Below are 13660 nucleotides of genomic sequence, written 5' to 3'. Positions count from 1 at the left end.
GAACCAGTTTCTTGCTTCTTGAAGTCTAGTATTCCTCAGGCCCTGAATAGTCTCAGGGCCAGTGCTCTTGTCATCCTAGCCTTCCCCGTTTGCCCAGGCATCCAGAATGTGTGGCCCCCAAACAGCTTCCGGGTTCCCCTACTGAGACCAGATCCTGCATGCCTGGGCCCTGACAGCGGGCCTAAAGATTATGGCTGCCGTGCCCACTTGGCATGGGTGATGCTGACAAGGATAGAGCCCGAACATGCCGTTCTCTCTTGAGCACTATAATTTGGCCATTTCTAGAGCAAATTACTTCTTTAAACCTCTATTTCTTCATCTGGAAATAAGGGATAGTAATGTCCTAGCTCATCGGATTGTTCTAAGAACCAAATGTATTAACACATAGAAAGCACTTAGCAGGGCGTGGCATGTAATTGATATTAGTTGCAATAGGTACTAAAATTATTAGCCAACCTTCCGTAGGGACAAGTCTACATCAGCCTCAGTTCTTGCCCTGGCTTTACCCGGTTCTGCCTCCCGCAACCCTGACTTCTTCACTGGGCCCTCTTCCCTCCCTTCCGACTCCCTTGACACACACAAATACACAGCCCCACATGTCTTGAGGTCATGCCCATTTCAAAAACAATTTGGATCTGCTGAGAAATTCAGATCTCCTCCATCCCAACACTATCGAAGGTGCCTTCATCTCTCCTACTGTTCAGCCCCCATCCTTATTGATGACCACTTAGACCTGGGGCTTAGGGCTCTGCAGCCTATCCCCCCACTACACTGACAGTTTAGCCCATATGCTTCTGCATGAATGAGTCGGGTGTAGGTACTAGGAGCTGTAAGAAAGGGAAGGAGAGATGAATCGGGCTGGGCTACATTCTGCAGTAGTAACAAAGAACTCTCCAAATCCAGTAGCTTCAAACAACAACCCTTTTTTACCTCTTGCTTGTGCTGTGTCTATCTGAGGTCAGCAAGGAAGTTCTCCTCCTTGTAATCACTTCGGAGTGACAGAGTGACATTCAGACTGACAGAAGCTTCATCTTGACTAGTGTCTCCACAATCCCAAAGGCAGGGAAACTAGGATGGAAAAGCACTCAGGGGCCCCTGAAGCTTCCACCTGCATCACACATGTCACTTCTGCTCATATTTCATTGGCCAAAGCAGGTCCTCTGTCCAAGCATGACTTCAAAAGGGCAATGAAGGAAACCCTTTTCATGGGGAGGGCGAGGGGATGGGGCACTGAGCACCAAAATATATAGCCTCCTACTGGGGAGTGCACAGCATGTGGGCCTCTTGGCAACCAGTCCATCCCTCCCAGGGCACGCAGCTCCCACCTCCACCTCCAAGGAACCTGGCTGGACCTTTCCTCCTCTGAGATATAATTGGGCATTTTCCCTGACATGAATATGAGGCACATTTTACAAAACTGAATGTGCTCATGTGTATGTATGTTTCTAATTAAGACCTAATGCATGAAGCCATCAGATTTGCTCAGATTGGCCCAGGATTCAGAAAAAGCTGAGGTTTTATGAAACTCTTCAACCAATGGGGAATGCATGAATTATTGAAAGGATGGAAAAAGAAACCCAGAGAGGAAGGGCTGCTCCATTATTCATCAGGCCCCAAGTCCCCAGGTCCCTGAGCACTGCTGCTGGCTTTGACACCTACAGGATTTTCCCATTATGTCAACAGTGAGCGTTTCAAACACGCCGTATTGGCAGCCTCCAAGCAGGGCTCCCACCCACGCCATCCACTGTCTGTCTCATGCTGTGAACCAGTCCGCAGCTGAACTGTGGGCTAAGAATGTTGATATGTAGGACCCATCTACCCTCCCTTCCCGGCGCTGTCTGCTCACAGGCCTCCAGGCCTGAGATCTAAGTCTTTAAAAGAAGCAGGTTTCACTCTGACCCCAACATGTCTGTCCAGTTTTCTCTCCCTCCACTTGCTACCCCTACCCGATCTCATTCGTCTTGCCCTGAATGTACTTTCATATTCTCATACCTTTGCCTATGCTGGCCCCTCTGCCTGAAACTGTCTTCCCGTGCCTTTGCCTACCCCCCAGTGAACTTCCGTTCATCTCTAAGACCAAGTCAGAGAAAGGGCAAGTAACTTCTGTTGAGAGCCCATGTGTTAGACATTGGTGCTGACACTATCTCAGTGAGGTGTGGGTGGGTGTCAACGCCAGCAAAAGCTACATAATTTGTGGGGTCCGGTGCAAAATGAAAATGCTGCCCCTTGTTCCCAACTGAATTCTGACATGATAAAAGCAGACCACGCAACCAGGCACAGAGCCTTTCAAAGAGTGAGCAGGTCTGTGTGACTGCATACATCACAAGCCCATGACGTCAGCCCTGGCTATTGAGGAGTAAACCAAAACCCAGAGGAGTCAAGCAACATGTCCAAGGTCACACAGCTAGTTAGGGGCAGAAGGAGGCTGAAGACCTCCTTCCATCTAATCCAAATCCCTTTCAGCTCAACCGCCCACCTCCTCAGGTGTCCTCGCTTGCCTCAGGCAGAATGGTGGGGGAGGAGGCTGTGAGCACCCCGGAGACGGAGACGGATTTTCCTTTTAAAGGGAGCCTTCTGCAGACAATGGGTCTGTTCCTTCATTATGGGCCTTGCAAGATGACCTGGAGATCAGCATCTCACAGATCAAAGGGTGAACTGATCTGGGAAGCAGGTGGCATTCCAGCAACCCGCAATTGACCCACAAGGGAGTCCATTCCCCCCACCATACCCACCCTCATACCTTCACTGCTTCCCTCTTCAGTTGCCTGGGGACATGGCTGCTGCCCAGCAGAGGTGACCCTATAAAACACAGATCCCGGGGCAGTGTCTCTGGCCTTTGTGGGAATATTAAATGCAGACCTTGAGAAAGGCACATTTTCTGCTGCTCTGTCCATTTTTCCTCTGTTCACAGCACTGACCCAGCTGTACCAGTCGATTTTCCTCTCACCAGCTTGAGTCCTGGGGAAATGCATCTTACTGATAGTCATTCATTCAGCAAATATTAACTATGCACCTACTGTATGCCAGGCCTTCGGTCTTCAAGGAGCTCACGAGCACAGCTGGGGAGACTGACAGTCAACTCACCATGGCTAAACTGGTGAGAGCTAGACGAGAGGCACCTGGACCCAGATGGGGGAGGGAGAAATTAATTATTGGGTCAGAAAGAGCAAACTGAATAAGGTCTTGGAGGATTTGTAGGCGCTTTTTTTTTTTTTAAAGATTTTATTTATTTGACGGAGGGAGAGACAGCCATAGAGAGAGGGAACACAAGCAGGGGGAGTGGGAGAGGAAGAAGCAGTCTCATAGCAGAGGAGCCTGATGCAGGGCTCGATCCCAGGGACCTGGGATCACGCCCTGAGCCGAAGGCAGACGCTCAACGGCTGAGCCACCCAGGCACCCCTGTAGGAGCTTTCTAAGTGGAGGAGAGGGCAAGTCAGGCAGAAGGGACTAGCACATCTGAAAGAGTTTGGGGCTGATGGACATTGAGGGTTTGAGAGATATGGGCAGCTGTCCGAGGGGTGAGAGGCCTCTCCTCCTTAGGGAATTCTAGGGGGTGGGAGGAGCACTGTTGGGGAAGTAGGAGAAATAAAAAAAAAAAAGCTGGGCATTCTTTTAGGCCTAAAATGCCACACATAGAAACTTGGGTCACCCTTCCCAAGAACCTCCAGTTGTCCCAACTCCACAGGGCCCCACTCACATGTGACAATGATCTCCCATGATGCCCTGGTCGGATCTCAGCAGCAAAAGGGCTCCGGTTGGGGCTCTTGCCTTATGGTTTCCCACAAATACATTCATTGTTGATGTCTTGTTATTGGCAACCTACTTTTGCCCCCAAACATAGACATACTCCATGTCTTCCACCATTTCATGTTCTACAGGGATTTTACTGACCCCGTAGCAGAACCTCCCTGTGGCCTGGCTGGCCCAGCTTATATTCTGGAGACCCCTCTCCTTGCAGGAAGGTGCCTCCTGCTTAGAACAGAGGGCAGAAGCTACTGGTCCGTGAGCAAGCCACACACCACACCCATGCTGGGCAAGGCTATTGGTCAGGTCGGGTCGCCATTACAGAGGGCAAGCATTCAGGCCAGAAAGTGTAACCCTTGGGTGCCAACATCCAATCTCACTGAACAGGCCACCCTGGCTCCAGCGGCGGCTTTCAAGTTAGTCATCAATGAACAAAAATTTATTGAGCACCTACTGAGCGTCGAGGGCCCAGAGAAGAAAGGAGACATATAGACTGAAGAAAGAAGAAATTTAAAAATGTTGGTTGCTACCATTTATTGTACCTAGATTTCCACTGAATATTTCAAAGAGGCAAACCTTTTGCTTAATGCTACCGAAAGCAAGCATAGCGAGGTTTAGAAGAACCGATCCTGAAGCCAGCTAGAGCTGAGCTGCAATCCCGGATCTGTCATATTCCGGCTGTGTGATCTCAGGTACATCACTTCGTGTCTCTGTGCCTCCGTGTTCTCCGCGGTAAAATGGGATTGCTGGGAAGGCTTTAAATGACTTCATACATACAAAGCGCTCGGAAGAGCCCACAGCGCCCAGGAGGCGATCATTAATACTAGCCGGCCTTGCTGCGGCGGTGCTTACTGTTAATCATTGCTAAGCGGCAGCAGCTGGAATTTGAAAGGAAGTCTGATCAAAGTCAGGGGGTCTCAGGCAGGTAACCCCTAAGCGGCCCCGAAAGCCTCTCCTCCCCCACCCCAGGCCCCTACTTTCCACCTGCAGACCCCGCGGCGGTGCTTCCCCCCGACGGGCTCCCCTCCCGGGGTGGAGGGGAGTGTAGACCCAGTGTCCGCAGGGTCCCGCCTCCCGCCCGTAGCTCGCCGCACCGGGGCGGGGAAGCCCCGCCCTCGGCCACGCCCCCTGCCCGCTCCTCCCTCTCCGAGTTCGCGGCTCCGGCGGTTGCGGCGGCGGCGGCTGCTTGGTCGCCAGCGCGGAGCGGTTCGGCCGGACGCGACGGGGCGGGCGCCCGGGAACCTGGCGCCGAAGGTCGCGCCTGGCGCGCCGAGCCGCCGAGGGACCTCCGACCACGGTGAGGGGACGCGGGCGCTCCGGGGAGGTAGGGGCCGGGAAGCCGGCGGGGAGACCGGCTCTCCCATTCCGGGGGCGCGGGGGGACGAGCTCCCGCCTGCGCCTCGGCCGCGGCGCGGGGCTGCCCGCCCTTCCCCGTTACCGCGTCGCCAGGGTCAGGGGCCGCCTTGTCCCCCGCGGGCGCACGTCTCGGTCCGGCGCGGGGAAGGAAGGGACAGAGTGGTTGGGAGTGCGCGTGTACACGCCCGTGTGTGCGCGTGTGTCCGTGTGCCCGCGTGTCCGTGTGTGTGCGCGCGTGTGCGTGTCGGGAATGTGCGGGGGTGGAGATGCCGCCCCGTCTTTGCCGGCGCTGCTGGGCAGTTCTGGTTGCCCACTCCAAAGCTGAGGGCACACTCCCACGACGGGCTTGAGTGGGGCTGGCAGAAATTATCCGGATAATGCGGGAGCGAAAGCCCACCACCACCTGTTGAGCGGGGCTGTCCATTTATGCCTAGAATTCCCCGCTTCTCCCTCCTCACCGCGGGGGCAGCGAGGATGCCCAGGTCCCGCTGGGTGGAGGAAGTGTCGCTGCCGGACGCCGGGAGCGGAGATGGACAGGCAGGGGAGAAGCCAGTGGCGGGGAGGGGGACCCGCGGGCCAAGGCTGAGGGTGAGATTCCCACCCACCAGGCACACAGCAGCACATTTCCCCCATCACTCCAAAGCCTCCCTCCTCCCCATTTTAATTACTTGAGCTGTCTTTGCCCTCATCCTAATTTGGCAACCCATGAAGAGGCAGTTCGTTAAAATTTTCAAAGTGAAGTCAAATTATCACTTCTTGGGACTGAAAGGGCTTTAAGCAGTCATTCCCGCAACCTGGCTGGGGAGGAAGGAGGATGGTATTCTGAGCCCCTCCAGTGCTGGCCTAGGTGTCCCCTCACCCGGCCTGGGTGGTCCCCTCACCCTGCCTGGGTGCAGCCTTGGGCTCTCACCTGCCCCCTAAAACTTGCCAGCCACCTCCCTGTCCCCTTTTAGGGTTGGGGAAGCTCTTGTTCGGGGAAGGAAAGGGATTCACCCGCTTTGTAGGATTATCAGCGACCCGACAAGAGCAGGACCCAGCGCTGGGTCCCCAAGTGGGAGACGTCACACTCCAGCTGTCACCTGTGCTGGCTCCTAGTCCACACCACCCGAGGGAATAAAAGATGGGACTTCCTGGCCGCCTCCTGCCACTCCCTCATCTCTCAAAGCCCCAGGGCTTGCTGAATTCACAGCCCAGATTGGCAGGGAGGGTGCAGGGACTTTGGCTCAATTCGATCCTCTGGCTTCAGGACATCTCAGGACCACAGGCATCTTGGTGACTGGTTGTGCCTCTCTGCTGACACCCCAGCCAGCCCCCCTTGCAGAGTCTCCTGCTTGCCTGAGAAGCCCTCGCTGTGTCTCACTTCTCTGCTGACTTGGCAGCTGGAGATGGCTGGGGCATCCCATTACGGGGCCTGCTCCCCAGGGCGGCTAGGAAAGATGCAAGTTGTAGCCATGCCTCAGGCATCCCTCTCCCAGACTTCTGTCTTCGTCTTATGTCTCATGTGTGGAAGGCAGTGGGCACCCTGAGGGGCGGGATGGAGTCAGGACTGCCCTGTCCACACACACATCCAGTTGGTGAGACCCCTGGTATCCTGGCAGCAGGCCTGGGAGAGCTCAGCCATTCTCAGGCTGTGAATTGGGGTTCCAGGACTTGGGGTGGGGGAGGGGAACGCAGGGGGGAGGTTGACTGAATTGTTCCCACTTGGCTGGAGGAGGCAGGCCCTACGTCATCGTCATCATCATGGAAAACATGGGCTCCAGTCCCAGCTGGGTCACTGACTGTGTGACACTGGCGAAGTCCCAGAACCACTCGGAGGCTCAGTTTCCTCATCTGTGGAATGGGGCCAGGGCTCTTGTGTAAAGCAAGGACACAGATGTCAGTGTGGATCATTGGAGGTGTTCCGGGCTGCTTGTCTCTGCTTCCTCCAGCCCCCACCTGGCTCTCAGCCATCGCCTTGAGGGAGGGGACTGTGCCGCTGGGATCCCTCGTGCCATCCTCGGTGCTGGGGCGAGTGGTGTGAGTCTATCAGGGTAGCTCACCGATTGAACTCGGAGTTCCAGAAAGCGAGGATGCAAGAGTTAGAAGCCAGTCTCCACCAAGCCGTGCCTCTGGGGGGAGTTGATGCTTTTGCCTCAGGCTTCCAGCCATTGGTGTCCTGGGCCTGCCCCCCGTAGCCTGCTGGCTCATTCCTAGGTTCTTACTGGGCATGAGCTCTTTCATTCCATTCTGGATTGGGGTCAGCCTTCCTCCCTGCAGAATTGGGGCCAGCTACATGTGACTTCAGGGACACCCCCTGCCTGCTGAATATCCTGTTTCCCCAGACCTAGCTGCCTGCTGTCTAATATTCCACCATTAGAGACTAGTTTCTGTAGCTCGTGCCTTGTACCCATTTGTCAGCCTCAAAACCTTATGACTCATTTAAAAGCTTTCATGGGGCACCTGGGTGGCTCAGTTGGTTAAGGGTCTGCCTTCAGCTCAGGTCATGATCCCCTGGTCCTGGGATCAAGCCACACGTTGGGCTCCCTGCTTCCCGCCGCCCCCAACTTGTGTTCACGAGCACTCTCTCTCTCTCAAAGAAATAAATACAATTTTAAAAAAAAGCTTTCAGGACCTGTGTGCGAAGGGAGAGGAAGAGAGCAAGGAAAAGAGAGGGGAAAGAGAAGGTGGGGAAAACAGGGGAGGGAAAAAGGTTCTTTACTAGCCCCAGAGAGAGGGGAAAACCAGGGGAGATGGGGGCAGGGCAGGCAGCGGGCAGGGGAAGTTGTGAACCTCCAGTGGGAATTCTCAGTGGGAAGGTGGGGTGCGTGGCTCACCGAGGGAGCTGGGGCAGGGTCTTGGCAGCCTGTTCCAGGGGTGAGCTAGGCCCGAGGCAAAAGCATCCTTCCTTTTCTGCTGCTCCCCCTTCCCCTTAGCCCATGGCCACGTGGCATTTAATGTATTCTGGGGTGGTGTTCTCTGCATTTGGAGAGCCTGGGCTCCTCACGCTGGCTGTTTAAAACTGTCAGTGGTAATTTGTTAGGTCAGCAAAAGGCCTGGACTGAGCGGGGCCAGGGGAGCTTTCAACTCCTGTGATTCCCTGAACATCCCACGTCCTTCCTCAGAGCAGAGAACCACATAATTCACTCAGACCCACTAGTCACCTGGGCTGCAAGAGGCCTGGGGGTGCACGCTTGTCTGGGATCACCCTAAAAGGCTTGTGGAGGTGGTCGCTTGGTGGACGCGTGGTCCTGAGTGTGGGGGCAACTTTTGGGGGATGCAGGAGCTGAGAACTGAGTGTTCCTGCTGAGGCGGACCCATGCGCAGGCTAGAGTCAGGGAGAGGCAGGCCAGCATCGCTCGGGCCCTCACAGAGCCTGAAATAAGTTCTGGTCTTGGCTCATGACTGTGTGGCAGCCCATCAGGGCCCTGCTGAGAGCAGGACTCAGACTAGATAGAAGTTACTGGTCGCCAGGATGACCTTCTGGCCATGAACTCCCAAATAACAACCATTTTTTAAAAATTGAGATGTAATTGACATTTAACATTATATTGGCTCCACAATCATTCTCGAAGATTATTTACGATGATATGTGTTCTTAAATAATGATGATGATGGCAGCAACTCTTCATTCGTCTACACAAGTATTTATTGAGCACCTACTGTGTGTGTGCTGACGACTGTTCTGTTCTGTGGCACTAGGGGCGTTTAGGGCCAGATTATTGTTCTTGGGGAGGGGGCTGCCCTGTGTGTTGCAGGACGTTTAGCGGCAGCCCTGGTCTCTACCCCCTAAACGCCAGTAGCTCCCCTCCTCCTACCAGGACAACAACAAATGTCTCCAGGCATTTGTTGCTGAATGTCCCGGGGGGGGGGGGCAGACTCGCATCTGTTGAGAACCACTGGGGCTGCAGCTTTGAACAGAATAGACAAAATTCAATCCTGTTCCCTTAGGAGCAAGCATTCTAAAGAGGGGACCAACAACAAACATGCTCACGAGGGAAAATACAGAGTAGGCTGTCTGTGAAAATGCTCGAGAGAAAGACAAGCCAGGGCTGGAGGTTTAGAGGGGGAGAGGGAGGGGGCCATTTTCAAAGGGGGCGCCCACCATGTGACCAGGGCCTGGAAGGAGGGGAGGGAGTAAGTGAAGCAGAGATCTGGGCAAAGAGCCTTCCAAGCAGCAGGAAGGGAGAGTCAGGGAGCAAGAAGGACACAGGTGGCTGGGTGGGCAGCAGTGGGCCAGCTCCTGATGGGCCCTGGTCGACTTAGGGTCATGACAGGGCTCTGAGGATTTCTGCTTTCTCTCCAGGCTAAAGGAGAGCCGCGTGCTTACTACTTGTGGGGTGCAAACACCATCTGAAGGGTTCTCCCCACGTATTCACACTGGTCCCACAAGGTGCATGTGATTTCCTTGCCTAGTGTTTCAAGGCCCAGAAGGGCTAAGCAGTGTGGGTGGTACAGTTAGGGACACGAACTTGAGCTGTTCGTGTTCTACTATCTGACAATGAAACGTGGACTTTGGAGCCACGCAGAGGTGAGTTCAGATCCCAGCTCAGTCGCTTTAGTAGCTGTGTGCGGCCTCGGACTAGTTCCAGAATCTCTGTCGGCCTCAGCTTTTGCGGGGGCCCGTGCATTGTCCTTCGTCCCCGTCCCCGGTGCGGCCCATGCCAGCTCCTAGGCTCCCCCACTCTCTGTGCCCGCGCGGGCAGCCTGAGGGCAGGCAGCACCCTCCCCTCTCTCCCAGCTCCAGGCCCTTGATCCGGACATGTGCATCTATTCACTGAGCTGCAGCGAGGCCATCTGGTGAGGTCAAGGCCAATGTCTACTGAGGTCAAGGGAAGCTAAACCGTCTAGCTCCCTCTCCCCCGCCCTCTCTGAGGGCTGAGGAGGAGGAAGCAGAGACGTAAAGTCACTGGCCTGAAATCACAGGGCTGAGAAGTGGCAAAGCCGGGACGGGACATAGGTCTGTCCGGGGCTCGAGGGGCCAAGCTTTCACTGCGCTGCTCGGAGCCGGCTGCTGAGGGGGTACAGGCATGCCCCGGGGACAGAGCGGTCTCAGAGGGGAAGGAGGGACAGGACATTTCAAGAGCTACATTGTGGAAGGAGGTCATGAAGTTTTGATGACCCTCCTCGTTTACTGTCTTTATTTTCTTGTGATTGAAGTGGTTCGTGTTATGGCCGAACAATCGGGGAATGACTCATTGTGTGTAATTCTAGACAGCAGAACCTAGATTGGCGAGAAAAAGAAGTTACCAGGGGTGGCCTTGGTGAAGCCTCAGGCAAACTTCTGTGCACTTGGCGTTGCTGCCCAGCGCGGGGTTCCCCGCCTCCCCAGAGTTCAAGGCCAGGCTGCCTGGATCACTGCCCAGGAAGGAGGCTGCAGGAAGCGTTCCTGCTCCAGGAGTCTGGACACGCACAAGCCCTTCCTGGAGGGAGACAGCGTGCCATGGACTCAGACACCTGCCCAAGGCAGAAACTGAGGCAGCTGGCACAGGTTGGGGTGGGGGTGGGTAGAGGGGGCTGCTCTTGCCTGGAAGCTGGAAAGAAGCCAGCTGCCTGCTGGCCCCGGGTGAGGGAGGCGGGAACCCCTGGAAGAAGCCAGTATTCCAGTTGCCCTCACAGTGGGGGTCCTTGAGCAAAATGCAGCAGCAGCAGCAGCCGCACCAGCAGCTTGGCGTGGGGGGCGTGGCTGGGTGGAAAGGAAGATTCTGGCTCAAGCGGGAGAGCCCAGGTTGGGGAGGGGGATAGCCACACACTCTGGGGACCCAAGATGATGAGCCACGGCAGACCTGTGCTGTCTGTCCGTTGGGAGCATGGGTCCTGGGTAGTTCTCCCATTAAGAGGAGACCACAGAGTAACAGAGGCTAGTATCTCCTGGGTGCTTATCACGTGTGATGTCTTGGGTAAGCTTCCTGCAGTCCAGTCCTTACGAGACGCACGTTACTGTCGTGTCCATTTTGCAGACCAGGAATCAGGCCTGGCTGGTGAGCACTGGCCTGGGGTCGGAAAGCGAGGCTCCTGGTCACGAGCCTCCCGGCCCCCATACTGGGCAGTCATGGATGGAGCTCCACTGCTCCGTGTGACCTTGGGCAAGTTCTTGCCTCTTTGAGCCTGAGTTTCCTGAGTTGTAAAGTGAGGGGGAGAGGAGTTACCACCCCAGGTTGGTGTGATGATCAAATCAAAAGGGAGACAACAGACATCATACATCAAACAACAAAATATGCTGGATATGTGGGGACTGCTCTCTTCGTCTTCCTAGCTCTGTGGACATGGAGCCTGTCCCCCTCTCCATAACAACCAAGAGAGGTTCCACTGAATTCTGAGGCCAGTGGATCCTTATAGACACCTTGTCAGTGACCCTGGCCCCAAAGCCACGGTCAGGTGCAAAAGCAATGGGTATAACGATGATTAATCCCATACATATCCCCTACTCTGGGTCTCCCCTGCTGAGCGCTCTACTGACCTTACCTAACTGTCAGGCAACTCATTAACTGTATTTTATAGGTGAAGAACTTAGGCACAGAGAGGTCAGTTAACTTGCCCAAAGTCAGCTGGATCATAACTGGTAGAGCCAGAGTTTAAACCCAAGGAACCCAATGGCCTGTCTGAGACCCTTGGAGTTTGTAAAAAGGACAATGAAACCAAGTCACCAGGCACAGGGTCTGACTTTTCCAAAATTCTCTTCTCTTTCCTTCATTTAAAGCAAAAACTCCTCACCAGACAGGAACAAAGGACTCGGCTTAGGTGTCACCTCTTCCAGGAAGCCCTCCCAGATGTTCCTTAGTTAGGGGCCCTTCTGCAGCATCCCCTGCACACCTCCATCAGCCGACTTGCCCCCAGCACTGCCAGCATCCGTTCCTTTCCCCCCCCTCCCCACTAGGCCAGGGGCTCGCCGAGGGGTGCCTGCAACCTGCTTGCTTAATGACGGAAATCAGTCCCCAGTGTTTCCTTTGCCCTTTGGAGACCTGCCCTCACGCATGAAGCTCGTGGTCACCAGTAGTAATCGTGACACCTCGCAGAGGTCAGTTCCCAGGTGTAAAGGCAAGTTCAAGACGTCTGTCCCTGGAGTCCGGGGCAGGAGGTCTCTGGCTGCTCCTGGAGGCGGTGGAGCTCCTGCTTCTCCAAGTGCAGCCACAGGATCTTAAAAACATTTTGGGGGGCTCAGTCGGTGAAGCGCCTGCCTTTGGCTCAGGTCATGATCCCGGGGTCCTGGGATCGAGCCCCTCACTGGGCTCCCTGCTTAGCGGAGAGCCTGCTTCTCCCTCTGCCACTCCCCCCCGCTTGTGCTCTCTCTCTCTCTCTCCCTCTCTCTCAAATATATAAAATCTTTTAAAAAAAACAAAAACAAAAAACTAGAAACAGAAACCATGTCCCACCTGCTTCTCAGGTGCAGGGCCATGTGTGACAGAGGCTGTTCTCTGACATGGAAGGGAGGCTGGGGTTTCTAAGCCGTTACCTTGTGCCGGCTCCGCGCCCAGCGCCTCGCGTCTCGTCCTCCTCTAATCCACTCGGCAACTCCCCCCCCCCCACCAAACAATTGCTTGTATGGACACTTTCCAGTACCCGCTCCTTCAATTGTGGTGAATCGTGCGCTTTGATATAAATAGAGTCAATCGTTAGGGGGTCTGATTGTGGTAAAACACACATAGCCTAGCATCTACCATTTTAACCGTCGTAAAGTGTGCAATTCAGGGGCACTTAGCACATTTGAGCACTGTGTCACCATCATCACCTTCTAATTCCAGAACACTTTCGTCACCCCCAAGGGAAACCCACCCACTAAGCAGTCACTCCCCGTTCCTGCCTCTGCCAAGTCCCCGGCAACCACTCGTCTGCTTTCTGGCCCCGTGCACTTACCTCCTCGGGACATTGCACATAAACCAAATCATACAACATGTGGCCTTTGTGTCTGGCTTCTTGCACTGAGTGTCAGGTTTCCCAGGTTCGTCCACACGGAACCAACGCTTCGTTCCTTTTTGTGACTGAATAATGTTCCATCGTGTGGATCTAATGTATTTTGTGCGTCCATTCATTCACGGATGGGCATCTGTGTCCCGTCTACCCTCTGACTATTGTGAATAATGCTGCTCTGAACAGTCATGTGCAAATATTCGTTTGCACACCTGTTTTCGACTCTTTCACGTACATCCCTAGGAGAGCAATCTGGGTCAGAGGGTAATTCTACGTTCAACTTTTTGAGACCCCATCAAACTGTTTTCCTCATGATTGCACCATTTTATGTTTCTTTTCTCTTTTTCTTTTTCCTTTTCTTTCTTTTTTTTTTTTAGAGAAAGAGCATGCATGCGGCGGGGGGGAGGGGCAGAGGAAGAGAGAGAGACTCCTAAGCAGACTGCCTGCCCAGCATGGAGCCCAACATGGGGCTCGATCTCATGACCCTGATCATGACCTCAGCCGAAATCAAGAGTCGGGTGCTTAACCACCTGAGCCGCCCACAGTGCCCCTCACCATTTTATGTTCCTACCAGCAAATGTATGAGAGCTCCACTTTCCCCACATCCTCACCGAAACTTGTCATTTTCCTGAAAATCTTTTTAAGTATGGTTCCCCATATTTTATAAGCACACAGG

At 54.4% G+C, this 13660-nt stretch overlaps 1 protein-coding gene across 1 annotated transcript in view; it reads left to right on the top strand.

Moving 5' to 3' along the window:
* Window positions 1–4918: 4918 nt before the first annotated feature.
* The window catches only part of CACNG5 (calcium voltage-gated channel auxiliary subunit gamma 5), a 41425-nt gene continuing 32683 nt past the window's right edge, over window positions 4919–13660 (top strand). Inside the window, exon 1 of the mRNA XM_034641041.1 lies at window positions 4919–5041. The gene's annotated coding sequence lies outside the window, so the exon portion shown is untranslated. The remainder of the gene's footprint in view (window positions 5042–13660) is intronic.

The sequence above is a fragment of the Ailuropoda melanoleuca genome, chromosome 13 (genome assembly GCF_002007445.2).
Source record: "Ailuropoda melanoleuca isolate Jingjing chromosome 13, ASM200744v2, whole genome shotgun sequence".
Classification (NCBI taxonomy): Eukaryota; Metazoa; Chordata; class Mammalia; order Carnivora; family Ursidae; genus Ailuropoda; species Ailuropoda melanoleuca.
Note: the sequence above shows the minus strand (reverse complement) of the source record. Positions and strands in the feature narration are given on the sequence as shown.